We start from the raw sequence: 17,099 nt of genomic DNA, 5'->3' as shown, positions 1-17,099 counted from the left end.
CATTGGGGGAGGGTAGCTGCTCTGCTCTGTTCAGCATATTGAACAGTTTCCTTGGCCTCTAGCCATTAGATTCCATTGGCGTACTCCATCATTTGTTACCATTTGTGACAACAAAAATGTCTGCAGACATGGCCAAGGTCTCGTTGGCAAAATCAGTTCCAGTTGACTCAGTGGTCTAATAACAGACACAATGTGTTAAGTGCTCTGGGACCAGCATTAATCAAATGAGAAGAAAATGGGGGGTGGGGAGGAAGTCTCCTTCATAGCAGAGGCAGCTTTTAATTTGGATCTTTACGGTGGAAAGATTGAATTGACCTAGCAGGATTATTGAGATGAGAATGAATAACAAATATTTGTTGAGCAGTCACGATGTGTCCAATTTAGCTCTAAGGGCTAAAATATAAAAAGCATTGTTAAATGTATTCCCAAAATGAAATCCCATCTTAATGTCCATCTAGTGGAATATAGAGCTATTTGGGGTCACTTAATCTCATAACAAGCATTAGCATCTAGATTTATATTATCTGCTAAAGATTACTTAGGAAAGAATTGCCTCCCATTTATTTTTGTAGCTTACTAACTTATAAATCAGTCCCAATCATCATTTAATTGTACTGTACATGAGACTGTATTTTCTCGTAAGTTTCTGGCTCATTGGGAATGTACAAAACTATTGAACTGGAGCATATTTGCATAAATGTGAAAGGAAGGAAAGCCTACCTTTAGCTCTTGTCCCTGTTCAGCCAAGTTCTTGGAACTGCATAGAAACTCTGTCAGCAGATATGACAACCATCTCTCTCTGACTCAGCTTGATGAGCCCAGGGCTAAATCTACTTGGAAAACTGACATCTCTGAAAAGATATGCTTCTCTTCCTTCAACTAATAATTTTGGAAAGTGTATAGGAGCTGTTTGCATATTCCTCTCTGAGCTGTGGAAATACGTATAATTATTAAGAATATGGATTTGGGGGCGCCTGGGTGGCTCAGTGGGTTAAGCCACTGCCTTCGGCTCGGGTCATGATCTCAGGGTCCTGGGATCGAGTCCCGCATCGGGCTCTCTGCTCAGCAGGGAGCCTGCTTCCTCCTCTCTCTCTCTGCCTGCCTCTCTGCCTACTTGTGATCTCTCTCTGTCAAATAAATAAATAGAATCTTTAAAAAAAAAAAAAATCTTAAAAAAAAAAAGAATATGGATTTGGGGGTCAGATAGATATAGATGTGCCTGCCCCCTGCCTCTATCCATATGACTTATGACTGAGGACAAATTGTTGTAAGATCTATGAACCTCAGTTTCTTCATCTACAGGATGAAGATAAGAATGACTTCTACCTTGGGGTACCTGGGTGGCTCAGTTGATTAATCATCCCACTCGATTTTAGCTCAGTCACGATCTCAGGGTCCTGGGATCGAGCCCCATGTCAGGCTCCCTGCTCAGTGGTAGTCTGCTTGAGATTCTCTCTCCTCCTCCTTCTGCCCCTCCCCTCTTCCTTACCTTCTCCTTCCACCCGCTTCCCCATCAAATAAATAAATCCTAAAAAAAAAAAAAAAAAAAAAAGAATGACTTTCTCCTAAGTTTCTTGGGAGAATCAAGTAAGAAAATCTTGTAAAACTTTTAGTATGGGATTTAGCACAAGTCAAAAATAAATAGTGGCCATTATTACCATCATCTTATCATCCTATTTTTATCACAACTACTAAATACAGAACTCCTATATGGGAAGGACTAGCTTGAAATGAGAGTGAGTATACCTTTGAAGTTATGTTGACATAATCTTTTTTATAAAACAGGAAACACTTCAATGGGTCTTAGTAAAGAATGTGGGTCAGAGGAAGATTCTGGGGAAGGCTGAGGCTTTCTCTCCCTACCCCAGGCTCTGTCTCTGAGCATTAACCCACCACTATCCCAATCCACCTCTTCACTAGTTCGCTAATTCACTTCCTCTCTGCAAAAACAGTTTTCTGATGGTGAAAATGGGAATTGTAGCACTCTTCTAGCCTAATCAATATGTCTTTTTAAATGTTTAATAAAAGAAGGTGAGTCTGTGTGTAGAAGAACAATGACAAGAAGGAAAACTGGTCAGAGCTCAACCAGGGGAAAGGATTAGCCCACCAGAGACAATGATTCTGAAATACTGTTGTTGGGATTCACTACATCTGCGTTGTTCTGGAAACTTGAGGAAAAAATGCCGATTTTCTGATTCCACCCAGATCTACTGATGGACTAGAAAGCTCTCTCCAGCAACTCCCATGCTCATTCAGGTCTGAGAGGCCTTTTACTAGACCTTTTACTGTTGTCTCTCCCTATGAGAGTTTATTCCCAGTAGACATTTCAACAATGCCTCCGACTCTATTCTCCACTCCAAGCAACATGATTATAATGTAGCTTCTCATGGAGGTCAAAGGTTTCCGTTCTTTAGAGCCCACGTCTGCTTCTGCTTTGGCATTCTTAACTCTTTTCCTCATCATCATAGTCTAGATTCTCCTCTCACTCCAGACTCCACCCTTCAATGAATTCATCTGTCACCTTGGTTCACGTAGGAGCCAGTCTGTGGCTGCCCAGGTATGTTAGCCCCGCCTTCACTACTGAACTCTGGACTTAGTATCCAAGAGGCGTATTGATACTTCCTCCTCAGGGTTTCTACGGAAACCTCAAGCTACATTTGCAAAACAAAACACGCTAGATCCCTCCATAAACTGACTCCTCGTTCTGTAATCCCTGCTCAATAAAGAAATGGTACCAACCACTTACCCAAGTTAGAAACCTGAGAAAAATCTTTGACCACTGTCTCCCCTTACATAGTGGACAATTAATGAAACCTACTGATTTTTTTTTTCTCCCACATGAGTCCCAAGTTACTCACATTTTTATTTCTAATCTTGGGGCCATCGCTGTAGTCACAATTATATCTCACCTGGCTTCCAGGCTCCCATCTTTCAGTTCAGTTCCTTCCACTTATTCCATTCTCCATATTGAAGCAAGAGAACATTTTTAAAATATAAATTTGATCATGTCACTTCCCATTACCCTCAGAATAAAGTTTCAAGTTCTTAATAGCACATGACATCTTTCGCGATCCAGTTCCTCCTTCTCTCTCCAGCTCTATGACTTGAAACACCTCTTCATAGTTTTTGCAGTAGCCATTCCTAGATTCTTGCAATTCTTCAAGTGGACCATTCCCTCTCTTGTCCCAAGCACATGCTGTTCCCTCTACCTTCCTCCCACCCCATGCAGAACGTAGGGGCTAACATTTACTTACTGGCACTTTAAGAAGGCTACCGCAGACAAAGGGGTTTACTGGTGAACTCACCTGATAACTGGGTTTCTTTTAGCCTGTTTTTTCCCAGGACGACCCATTAATGGTAGAAGCATTACCCAGCGGCTTTCTGACACCTTCGTTCTAGTGCATAATATACCAAAAATTCATTTTGCAAAATTGTCAAATCACTTAGCTTTTCCAGGTTTCATTTTCCTTTTAACCTTGCCATGCCATTACAAGATTACCGTGTTAATCCAAAAAAGTCAAGGCTATGAGAATGACCTACTTATTGAAAATATGGAAACTGCATGGCATCACTTACCCAATCTCACTTTTGTTCTACTCTCACCTCTCCGCTAACCAGAGAAACTCCGCCTTTTAGTTTGCCTCCCTTCTCCCTCACCTCCTCCACTAACTTCTATTCTCTGTTAGGACCAGGCTTCGACTTGGTATTTTCCAGGATGTTTTTTCCAAACCCCCAAAGCTGGGCCAAGAACCCTACCTATAAGGTCCCTTAATACTTTCTTTTTCTCCAGAAAAACTTAGCAACTTTATTGTCATTTTGATCTACTTTCTTGCCTCCTCCCTCAGACAGTGAATTCTGTTCACTCACTCGAAGTATCTATTTGGCCTGAGCGATATTCTTCTGCAACCTGAAGGACAGACCCTGCCGGAAGTGTTCTATTTGGGAGGCTGTTCTTAGCATAACAATGCACTGGCTATCAATTGCCATTTCAAAGTTTCACAGACTTTCTCACTATTTTTTTTAAATATTTTTATTTATTTATTTGACAGACAGATCACAAGTAGGCAGAGAGGCAGGCAGAGAGAGAGGAGAAAGCAGGCTCCCCACTGCATAGAGCCTGATGCGGGGCTTGATCCCAGGACCCTGGGATCATGACCTGAGCCGAAGGCAGAGGCTTTAACCCACCGAGCCACCCAGGTGCCCCTCTCACTGTTTTGTTTTTGTTTTTTTTTTTTTAAGATTTTATTTCTTTATTTGACAGAGAGAGAGAGAGATCATAAGTAGGCAGAGAGTCAGGCAGAGAGAGAGGGGGAAGCAGGCTCCCTGCAGAGCAGAGAGCCCAATGTAGGGTTCCATCCCAGGACCCTGAGCTGAAGGCAGAGGCTTAACCCACTGAGCCACCCAGGCACCCAACTTTTTCACTATTATATCTTCTTTAATTTTCATGAAGAAAGGTTTTTTTTTTTTTTTTTTTTTAAATTCAGTGATGACACATTTCTTTTTTTCTGATTTGACTATGGATCTGAAGAGGAATTGATTTTTCCAAGACCTTTCTCATAGGAGCTATGTTTAGATAGGCTCCTCTTTTCCTATTTTCAAATGCGGATTTCTATGCATGTGTACAGCAAGTCTCAATAAATGAGCTACATAAATAAATACATGTGTAATTAATGGATAATCAAAATGTGGGTAATTGAGGGCTTCTTTGTGGATATAAGTGCATGCCCATTTTTATTTTAAAAAACATTCTTTAAAGATTTTATTTATTTATTTGACAGAGAGGCAGGCAGAGGGAGAGGAGGAAGCAGGCTCCCTGCTGAGCAGAGAGCCTGATGCAGGACTCAATCCCAGGACCCTGAGATCATGATTTGAGCCGAAGGCAGCGGCTTAACCCACTGAGCCACCCACGCGCCCTAAAAAACCATTTTTGAAAAAGTCTTCTGAGATGAAAACTGTTAAAATAGGGATTTCATCTTCTAAGTGTAGTTCTGGACATAGTATTTCAATTAACATATGTTTTGTCAATTAGCTTTTGTCCAAGACTGTCATATCCCAATAAGTGATGTAGAGGCTCTGATCTTCTTTTTCTTTTTAAGATTTTATTAATTTATTTGGTAGAGAGAGAGAGATCACAAGTAGGCAAAGAGGCAGGCAGAGAGAGAGGGGGGAAGCAGGCTCCCTGCTGAGCAGAGAACCCGATGCGGGCCTTGATCCCAGGACTCTGAGATCATGACCTGAGCTGAAGGCAGAGGCTTAACCCACCGAGCCACCCAGGCGCCCAGGTTCTGATCTTCTCAAGGATAAATGGGCAGTGGGTGCCACAGGAGGAAAAGGATGTTGTGTTACCTCAGACCTTAAGACACTCCTGGGCTCCTGAGAGTAAAGGTCTCAGATACTAGTGGTAGAGAGGTGAGAGAAATCCTGAGACAAGGGACATCTCCCAGGTTAGTTTCAAGGCCAGTTTGTAGGGCTATTCAGATCTTGCTCACAGACAGGAGTTCTGCAGAGGAATTCTCAAACTGTCATGGGGAGAGGGGAAATATAATAAGGTCTTTTTCTTCATTCCCCTTGAAGCCTCCCACTTTTATATATTAGGGTTCCTGGTTTTTATTGTTGTTGTTGTTTTGAAACTTTTATTGACTTATTTGAGAGAGAGAGCAGGAGGGAGAGGAAGAGAGAATCTGAAGCAGGCTCTGGGCTGTGCACGGAGCCTGACTCAGGCCGAGAGCCCATCACCTTGCGATCATGACCTGAGCTGAAACCAAGAGTTGGTCATTTAAGTGACTGAGCCACCCAGTATCCCTGGGGTTCTGTTTCTTTGAAATGAAATAGCATTGGAAATGCATATGGTTTTTTCTGTCATTCCAAACTCTGATAATACAGCTTATCAAAATGAAAAGAATGGTTGGCATGCACGACTCAAGAACAGAATCATTTTTAAAGATTTCATTTATTCACTTGACGGAGATCACAAGTAAGCAGAGAGGCAGGCAGAGAGAGAGGAAGGGAAGCAGGCTCCCTGCTGAGCAGAGAGCCCGATACGGGGCTTGATCCAGGACCCTGAGACCATGACCTGAGCCAAAGGCAGAGGCTTTAACACACCCAGGCGCCCCAGAATCATTTTTAAATAGGGCTTTAGCATTGTGTCCTTTATAAGGATGCATGGTGAATGTGACTGTGAAACTTAATTTTTTAAAAATGAAGCTGCTATTGTGCTTATTTACCTTTCTAAGTGGGATTGTCTGATCTTTCAATTAAAATTCTTCACAAATACTGAAATCCCTTGGAAGGTAGGACTGACTGTTAGCCCTGACAGCTTGGTCCCTTCTTTATGGGCTTGGGAATACGCACGTATGTTTGTTTCGTTTTCTCTGAACTTTCCAATAGAACTTCCTGGGAATTGAGTCTCTCCACCTGGAATATCAAATTCTACTGTCCTCATCTCCAGTGATGGTTTGCAATGCAAATTGTCAGGTTGGTTACACACAGTACCATAACCATGGTAACCAAATGAAGACAAGTTTGCCTTACTTCCTCAGTGAAGTACTTTCCAGCCCTGCATTCAGACCTGATGTTACTGCCAACAGTCAAGGGCTTTAAAGAAACAGCTCGAGGGTTCAGAGATATAAAAACACAACTGGAGCCATTGTATTCCTTCCCCCACACTCCTCCCCTGAGTCCAGGACTGGCTACCAATCTCTCCTGCCATTTCTAACTGCTTTCAGCTTTCTTGGAGGGGAGACTAGAAAGAATCCCTCTGTATCTTTATCCCTAGCTTGACTGTAGATTTGGGCAAGCCCACTGCCCTGGCTTTCCATGTCTAGCTCCTAAACAGGAGCAGATAGAAACCTGCTTCTGTGTTCACAAGGACTTTTTAGTGTTAGCAGCTGTGATGCTCAAGGAGACAGGAAGGCGTCCAAATAGAAGCAGACACTTTCTGAGAACAACCACAGCAAGTTGCAAGGGCCACTTCTCTGCCAAAATTCCTTTCTTCTGGTAGATTCATTCTTACCATTTGTTTGTTTCCAGCCTGTGGGGGAAGGGTCTCAGTCCTCTGTTCTCAGTTTCTTTCTGTTGGAATGGGAGGGCAGCTGTGGTATGATCTGAAACTTCCGTACCCGCGGCAGTGTGACCTGGTGATGCCCAGGAAGAAAGACTATAAGCCATAAGGTAAGCGATCTAATTGCATGGATTCTGGCCTGGATGATTTCCGTACTCCCAGGACTACCTGGGTGGCTGCCATTAACAAAGAAAGGTAAAAAATACAGGGGATGGAAATGCTCTAGGCTCAAAATTCTTAGTTTATTTCCCTTTGGTTGTGAATACCATGTCAAGCGATGTTTCTGAGGGAAGAGGAAGAAGTTATTTTTACTTTCTATTGTAACTAGTGGGACTCGTGTGTCATTTTCTCTGGTACTTACTACCACGATTTGGTTCAGAGGATGATTTTCTAATCTGTCGTTCCTTCTATCATTATTTGTTGGGATTCTCTAAGAATAGCTTTCCCAACTCCCCACAGGTCTGCCTCCTTTAGATATTAGTACACATTATCTGAGCTCTCCAGGAGGTTTCCCTAATTAATATTTCCACAATGATGAGTGTCAATTTCCTATCTTCTAGGTGTTCTCACACTAATGAATTTCTGAGAATCTAATATGGTCACCTATTGTCTTTTTAGTCTTCATTTCCTTGAATATTTATAAGCTTCATTACATTTACATTCTTTAGCCCTTCGTACATGCTCCCTCCATTTTAACTAGGCTCCATGCACAATGTGGGGCTTGAACTCACAACCCTAAGACCAAGACCTGAGCTGAAGTCAGAAGTTGAACACTTAACTGAATGAGCCACCCAGGCGCCCCGATTTCCTTTCAAATTGCCTCATTGCATTGTTTCTACTCCTATGTGTCTTCTTTTTATTGATTTATCATCGCATGTCATACATCCAGGATAAAAACGCCTTTCATGTCACATATACTGTCAACATTTTTATAGATTTTTTAACATTTTGACATTTTTATTATTTTTACCATAGGAAATTTTAAACTCTTAACCGGTTAAATCCATTGCAATTTTCCTTCCTTGCCTTTGGTGTCATTTCACCATAAGCTTTCACCACCTCAAGATTAAAAAAACATTTACCAATATTTTCTTTGAGGACTATTTTCACTTCATTTTTTTCACATTAAATCCTTAACACTATTGGAACTCATTTTGATGAATTGTATAGGGGCTCTTGTTTGTTTTGCTTTGTATTTTTTCCATTAAATCTTAAATTCAGAAATAACTATAAATTCACACACAGTTCTAAAAATAATACGAAGTTTACCTGCCTTAATGCAGGAATCCTTCCAACATAGGTAACCTATTTCTGCATATGTAGATTTCTATCTGGGATAGGACAAATCCTATCAACATACTTAACAGCTATGAAGTTGTAATATCAGGACAGTTCCTCATAATCACTTATAAGGAATAATATCTACTTTCTTCTCTACATTCCCTGAGATGTTTATGATTATGATCATGGGGGAAAGCAAAGATGATGACACCTTTGATGTCAGAGGAGTAAAGAATATGTTAGAATATGCCTCTGTGGAATAATCCAGGTTGGAAAGAGGATTTAGACCCAGGAGCTGGCTTAAATCTTGATCTCTTCTCTTCACTACCAGCTATGTCTGTGTGTTCTTGGATGGAACACATTCTCATTGTAGTCAAGAATTTAACCAATATGATAGTTTCTTATTGGACCGAAATATGATGCAATTTTTATTGTGTAACAGTATGTTTTGAAACTTGAGATGTACACACCTGAAAATCTTTTAAAATTATATTTTAAAGACTTTATTTATTTGAGAGAGAGTGAGAGAGAGCATGGCGGGGTGGGAGGCAATGGGTCAGAGGGAGAAGCAGACTCCCCACTGAGCAGGGAGCTCGATCCCAGAACACCTGGATGGGGACCTGAGCCGAAGGCAGATGCTTAATCCCCTGAGCCACCCAGGTGCCTTGTACACCCGGAAAATCTTAAAGCAAATTGATCAGTTGTTTTTTAAAGGTATTAGGAAAAGTGTATAGAAGGAAGGTATTATAGAGTCCAATTAAGAGTATTTTTAAGAGAAATAGTCATCTGCATTGGTTGGTCAGATTCTCCAGAGAAGTGAGCTAGTGTGTGTGTGTGTGTGTGTGTGTGTGTGTATAATATATTATATATATATTTTATTATATATTATATATAATATAAATATATTATATTTATATATTATATATTAAATATATATTTAATATGTAATATTAAAATAATTCCATGTATTTAATTAGAGAGAGAGGGAGGGAGGAATTTATATCTATCTATCATCTATCTATCCATCTATCTATCCATCTACCTACCTATTGTTGCTCACACAACTGTGGAGACTGAGAAGTTCTATGACCTTCCATGTGCAAGCTGGAGACCCAGAAAAGTTGGTAGTGTAGTCCAGTCTGAGTGTGAAGCTTGAGAGCCAGGAGCATCAATGGTGTAAACCCCAGTTCTATAGCATGAGGATTCTGAAGTCCCAGCTCAACAGTCAGGCAGAGAGAAGGAGAAATTTCTTTCCACCTTTTTCTTCTCTTCAGGCCTCAACAGATTGAATAATTCCTGTCCACACTGGGGATAACAATCTGCTTTACTCAGTCTTCTGATTTAAGTGTTAATCTGTTCTGGAAACACCCTCATAGACACACCCAGAAATCATGATTAGCCAGATATCTGGGCACCCCCCGGCTGAGTCAGGTAGACACAAAATATTAATCATTGCTCTATCAGATAAGATGACTTGTGATTTCAGTAAGCTAACATTGAAGAACAGCTGTTTAATTGTTGCAAATCCACTGCTGAATAGCCCTTTGGTGAAATTTATGCTATAATTGTTCACATGCATTTTAATCCCCCTGTCTGGAATGTTTGTCTATCCATTACCCATCTTCAAGAACCATAGCCAATACTTCCCCTTCAAAGGAACATTTTTTATGTCCCTAAATGAGCATTCTCCTCCTTTAATATTTGAGAACAGTTGTTTTATACTTCTCTTAAAATGCATATTATGTTCTACTTCACAATATAGTTAATAAGTACTATTTTTTATAAAGGACTGTAAGTTCTTCAAAGTTTCTTTGTATACCATAGACAGTAAAATGTTTCATTGAATTAGTAGATGTTATTATTGCATTTATGTAATAGTTCATGCATACAATGCATTTTTATGAGGAATGACAAGTGCACATTACTGTCTCTGATATGACAGAGACTGTGAAGGTAAGTCATAATTCTCACCTCCTGAGAACAAAAACAAGAGTCCAGTATCAGAAAAATCATTCATTCTTAATCCACTGAGCCACCCAGGCGCCCCGAAAAATCATTCATTCTTAACAGTCATGGCTAATCCCCCATTATTACTCATGGTCTAGACTAAGTGCCAAGGATTAAAAAAAAAAAAAAGTCACAGTCCTTGTCTCCAGGGGGTCCATTTAGTTGAGTGGGAAGGGCAGAAGTGTAAATAAACTGATGTGAAAAGTGCTTTCATAAGGAGTTGTGCAGGTTGCTGGGAGTGCCAGAAGAGAGCTAGGATTGGAGTGGAGAGTGGTAAGGGAAGAAAGTTCTATGGAATGAGTTCCATCTGAACTCAGTGGAATGGTATCCAGGAAAGAGGGAAAAGCAGCACCAGCAGAGGGATCTGCAGCCCGCAGCAGCAGAGAGGAGGGCACGCTGAAAACAACAAACAGGTCCGCGCATCCAGAATGTGATGTACACGAAGAAACCTGGATAGCAATGCTACGGGAATGGAAGATAGCCCCACCACCTTTCATTCTCCTTCCCCAGAATGAGGCAAGGCAAATACGGAGAAGACAAGAGTAGGAATAATGAAAAAAGAAAGAATCATTGAGAAGGAAAAAATCTCCTTGAAGTTGGAAAGGGATTCGAACAGGGCTCGCAGTAGGTAAATCTGTTGATTCAGTGTTCCCAGCCTCAAAGGCATTTCACGTTTCTAGGAAGCTGTAGATATGGTTCTTGACTGTCATCTTAATACTCTTTTGCTTATTTCACCAGCAAAAGATGAAGACTCCAAGTCTGAGAGAACTGATTCTGGATTCCAACTTGGGTGCAACTGCCTTGTCTTTAAATCTAGCTTGCTCCTAAATGGCAGGAGAGAGCACCCTTCACAGATTTCACAGTGGGAGGAAGCCACCCACGGAGCGAATCATCACAGACTGCGCGTTCCTCCTAGCAGAGTGTTGACAGAACACTCTATTCTCTAGGCTCTGCTTCTACTTCACTGAATCACTTGGAAATCTTTACCCATATTTATGGGACTTTGATACTTGGACAGGGAGGAAGAGCAGAAGGGCATTCCTGGCCTGGCTTTATTGCTTGAGTTTTTGAGTTGTCTTCTAAATAATAGGAACAGTGTTTTTATTCTTATCCTTTGTATAGTTTTGATGGTCAGACCTTTAAAATATTCTTATTTATTTATTTATTTTTAAAGATTTTATTTATTTATTTAACACAGAGAGAGAGAGAGAGAGAGATCACAAGTAGGCAGAGAGGCAGGCAAGAGAGAGAGGGGGAAGTAGGCTGAGCAAACAGCCCGATGCAGGGCTCCATCCCAGGACCCTGAGATCATGACCTGAGCCAAAGGCAGAGGCCTACCTCACTGAGCTATCCAGGTGCCCCTAAAATATTTTTAAAATGTGAGCTCCATTGGTCAATGAAGAGGTTATGTGGAGGCTAGAAATAGAATAATCATCTTATGGAATCATCTCATTTCATCCAGTTTTCATATGTTGTGCAAGAGGAAATTACATTCCATGACAACTTGAAACCACATACCCAATGTCATGCAACCAATGAACTATTTGTTGATTAATTAAAATAAATTACCTTTTGTTTCCCTGGTGATGAGTTAAGATCTTTCATCTGCTGTTAGCTGGTGGAAGGCACATAAAAGAAGGTAAAAGAAGGTATTTACTCAGATAATCTTGGTTGAAATAGTGGAAGTGGACCTCAAGTGATAACCCAGAAAATTTTGCTTCAAAGTGGAGGTAGTGAATATATATTGAAATATATGTGCATGTATGTGTGCAAATATATATGTATCTGTATAATAATCTGATCATTTGGGGATGCCTGGTGGCTCAGTCGGTTAAGCAAGCTGCCTTCGGCTCAGGTCATGATCTCAGGGTCCTGGGATCAAGTCCCACATCAGGCTCCTTGCTCCGCAGGGAGGCTGCTTCTCCCTCTGCCTCTACCTGCCACTCTGCCTGCCTGAACTCTCTCTATCTCTCTGACAAATAAATAAATAAAATATTTAAAAAAATAATAATCTGATCATTTTTCTAGTTCAGGTTACATTGTTCTCTGATACCATAGCTATTCCTGGCAAGTTGTACCTTTAACATTGCTGAATATCGAAGTTTTATCAAAGGTTTCATAACCAAACTTGCAATGATACTTCTCAATTCCTTGCTAGCATCCACTTAAACATTAATTTATTCAGCAAACATATATTGAGTACATTATCCTACAATTACGATAGGAGAGCTAAGATCTCTGTCCTAAAGAAAATCTTACATGGTCAAACAGAATTTTAAGTACAAACTTATAAAACAATGTGAACATATTTTATAGTGATTTATACTAAACTATTAGATCACAGAGGAGCAATTAAAGCCATACTCACATAGGGAGAGCATGTAGATAGAGAAGATAAGAGTGGGCTGAGATTTGAACACTCAAAATTTAGGAAAGTCATGGGCTCCTGGGTGACCCAGTCAGTTAAGAATCTGACTCTTGATCTCAACTCACGTCATGATCTGAGGGTGGTGAGATCAAGCCGCATGTCAGGCTTTGTACTGGGCATGGAGCCTGCTTAAGATTCTCTCTCTCACTCTCCTCTGCCCCTTCCCCCACTCTAAAAAAAATTTAGAAAGGCCAACAAAAGATCTTGAGAAAAAAAGCCTTGAGTGAGATAGGAGGATATCTGAGAGAGCAAGATATATTAAAAAGAAAGAAAGAACGAGAAATAGAGAAAGAAAAGGAATGAAAAGATTGTTTCCATTAAGAGGAAGTGGTAAACTACTGAAAATTCTGAAATGATGAGAACAGATAGTTAAGTGTTAGCATACTGATTGGGGTGGGTAATAAGAGAGTGGGAGGTGTGGATAGGTCTGTACGTGGGAGCATTTGCTATGTGATCCAAATGAGACTATAAGTTCTCATTCACATACAGTTAACAGCAGCAGAGGTCAATGTGAGATATACTGTAAGGGCCTCTTTCTCACCCGCTTTTAAGTGACTTGATGTGAGATGTAAAAGGAATAGAGGAACTAAGGAAAACTCATAAGCTTTTGGCCTGAACAACTGCCTGAATAGTGTACCCCATTTATTGAGATGGGGGCCAATGGAATAAAGGCAGGTATACAGGGAATCAAGCAGAAGTCAAGAAAAGAGTAAAGAATTCAGGGTGCTACATATTATGTTAAAAATGTAAGCATCCAAGTGAAGATGTCAAGTGACTAGGAATACCCCATTCTGAAGCTTAGATCCTCTATTCTAAGATGTGGAAATAGGAATTCAGGCATCATCTTGAGATAAATAGAAAACTAGAGTAGGAGTTGGAGGGAAGTTGAAGGGTCAAAGGAGAATCATTTTAAGATGAGAGACATGATAGCATGTTCTAAGCTTAAAGAAACAATCCAATAGGGAAGGAAAATGGTATCTAAGCAAAGTTTGTGAGTAAAATAGAGGCGACAAAGGATGCTTGAAATCGGGAATTTGAAGGTTGTTCATTTATCGTGTTGAAGTATGACCATAGGAACTGAGTGGAAGGAAGGGATACTGAAAGTGGGAAGATTATTGAACTCAGTGGTCAGGTGTTGATGGGTCATCTAGATTGACAATGAAATCTTCTAGGAGGATGACAGAGATACCATTCCATTTTTAGTAAATGAGGGTGAGTGTCCTGGATGTTGATGACAACACAGTCTGATAGCTTATGCTTCGAAGGAGAGAGGAAATGAGATCTGAAAGCATCATTGAGGAACGTGGAGGAACTCTATACTATCTCCAAGATTACGGTCCTTATTCAGTGGGTGGGGGGAAAAAAAAAGCCACAGCCTGAGAAAGAGGCAAAGGAAACCGTGTTCAGGTTTGAATTAGAAAAAGGGCATGAAGGGACATTCAGTGAAGAGCTTAGGATAAAAGGGATTTGGTAGGTGACAGTCCCTGAATTCCAGAGGGCATAGGGTTTGGGAGTGCCTGGAGAAGGTGGAGATTGGGCCAGATGAGGCAATGTCCACTGCCACAGGAGCATGGTTCAGGGGCATGATGGGATTAGTCCTATGGTCTCCAAGTGTAAGAAGTATGAATCAGTTCTCTTAAAGTGTTAACCTCCCAGGGCTGGTATCTTAGTCTTTGGAGGGAAGTGAATGATATCAAAGCTCATGGTAATCATCTTTTTCAGAGCATGAGGGGCTCTCAAGGCTTCCTTTTTAAACCTCTGTGAGTGATGTCACAACTGGGAAGGGGACAGGTCTTCATGGAGCATATGGCTCTAAGTAGACTTCTCCTAAATTTTTCTGCTGGTGAAAGTCATTGTATATAGCAGGTGGAGGGGAGCAAGGAAGCCAGGACACCATTTGAGATCTTTTTTTTTTTTTTAATTTTATTTATCTTTTTGATAGAGAAATCACAAGTAGGCAGAAAGGCAGGCAGAGGGGGAGTGGGGGAAGCAGGCTCCCTGCTGAGCAGAGAGCCCCATGCGGGGCTCGATCTCAGGACCCTGAGATCATGACCTGAGCCGAAGGCAGAGGCTTAACCCATTGAGCCACCCAGGTGCCCACCATTTGAGATCTTAACAGAAGGCTTGAGCAGAGGCAGCCATGACGAGGATCCACTGTAGAGACATAGGGATGGTGAGATTCCTGTGGACCTAGAATGCTTGTGGAATTTTTTTCCCATTATGATGTTCTCTTCTTGAGCACAGGTCTCCTTCACAAGTGGGGTCAAGGCTAGAACTACAGCCTACAATTATCAGTTATAACCTTGAAATTAAGACTGTAGTTGAAGGTATTTCCAAACTCTTATATGAGTCTCTAGTCTCAGGTAAATCTGCATTCTCATGGTCACAGAAATATTTTATTCTCATACTCTCCAACTGTATCTTCACAATTATTCAAACTAAGTAATCTCAAGACAACACAGGTTATCCACAAACTATGAGTGTCGAATTGATCTCCTATGGAAAAAGAATCCAACTATTACATTGACTGTTGATTCTTTTCCTATACTTGATGGTTATCGACGTGAAAGTGACCTAGAGAGGCAACATAAAGAAAGAAAGAAAAAAAACCTGATCAATATGGGTATTGATTGTTTTATATACATTTTGCATTAATTTTTTTTCCAACAGCCATATGAAGTGGTTATTTCCTACTAATTGCAGAGATGAAATAGATTATCAGAGATGTTTGAAAATTTCCCCAAGGAGATGTCAGAAAAGCAGCAGAGCTGAGATTAAAATCTGGAGTTATCTAACCTGAAAACATTTATTCTTTTAACCACATAAGAACCAAGAACGCTGGCTAAAGCAGTTGGTGTCCCTTTACCAAATAACCAAGCAATCAGCTTACAGTTACAGATTATTTACCCTGGGCAGAGTTCTGTGCTGGGATCTATGGGGAACACACAGATAAATAAGGCACAGTCCCTATTCTCCAGTCTGAACAAGCTGTTTGGCAAGACAGCCTATTTGCAGAGAGGTGAAAAAAGTTAAATAACCCCAGAGGACAAGAATGTAACCATTGTCCCTGCTTCAAGAATCAAAGTATCAAATTCTGTGATTTCACTGTGGGCTGAAAGCTTCACATACATGGTTGCCTTTGCCCAAGTGAAAGACAATGTCATGTAAAGTTAATGTAACAACACCAATTTTCTTTCTCATTTTGAGTATTTTAAAAAATTAGAAACTTGATAATATTTCAGTACATTTCTCTTTTTTGTCTTTTCAAAACACTTCACTTTAGTTTTGTTTTTACAAAATTGAGTTCTTGTGGCATATATTGGTTTTCATCCTCTTTTTAAATTAAACATGATAATTTAAGAAATTTCCCATATTAAAGGAAGTTCTTTATACACATAAGGGTTAATGGCATTATAATTAGGATATAAAAAAGGATCTGAAGACAGGGAAGGGACCTTCAAGCACAGAGGAAACATAATCCGAGATGAAGATTCACTTTGGACTAAGTCAGCATTGGCAAGAATTTGGTTCCAAATGATCCTGGGGATTAAGGGGTTAATCAGAGGATTGGACAGAGACCACATCCTGAAACCTGCCACCTGATCCCTGTCCCTTTACAAAGAACAGCTCTTCAGGTCAAGCCGGTGGAGGTCAAAGGAAGGACACCGGAGCATCCAGCATGAGAACTGAAGCATCCAAAACAGATTTGTTTACTAAGCGGAAAGTGATCCACTGAAACAGACCGGAACAAAAGGGTTTTTCTTTACAAACTGGTCCCTGACCCTCGCCTTTAGCAAAGGTTCCCACTTTTCTTGGCAGGCTTTTACTGCTCTAAAGCCAACTACCACGGAGCTGGCAGGGAGCATATCCTCACCGGTTGTGCGAGCCTGGTGGCTAAGGTCAAACGTGCCATTTTAGAACGGAAGTTTGGGGACAGACCAATAATAAAGCAGCACTTTTATCGAAAACTTTGATGATTTTTACAGCGTTCTTTTTGAAAAAAGGTGGTAGCTCGGTTAAAATTGGACATTGTAATACAGATGCAGCAATTTGAGGAATTCAGCTGCTTGAGAACTCTGGCCCCCACTACGGAGCAGAAGCTTTTGTGCTAAATATGACCCCACTTACCGCCGAGGCTGGTGGAGGAGCAGGACTCTCTGGGGTATCTTATTTTTCCATAAATCATTATTCTTTTCTTCAAACCCTGAGCACTTACTGAGTCTGAGCTCTCATGAATCTTGTTGAGCACGATTTTGGAGATTTTCCTTCCTTTCGAAATTGTGCATTGTCGGAGTTGAATACACACGCAAGATGCTTGGCATT

The sequence above is a fragment of the Mustela nigripes genome, chromosome 4, assembly GCF_022355385.1.
Source record: "Mustela nigripes isolate SB6536 chromosome 4, MUSNIG.SB6536, whole genome shotgun sequence".
In the NCBI taxonomy this organism is placed as follows: domain Eukaryota; kingdom Metazoa; phylum Chordata; class Mammalia; order Carnivora; family Mustelidae; genus Mustela; species Mustela nigripes.
This window is presented reverse-complemented; position numbering follows the sequence as displayed.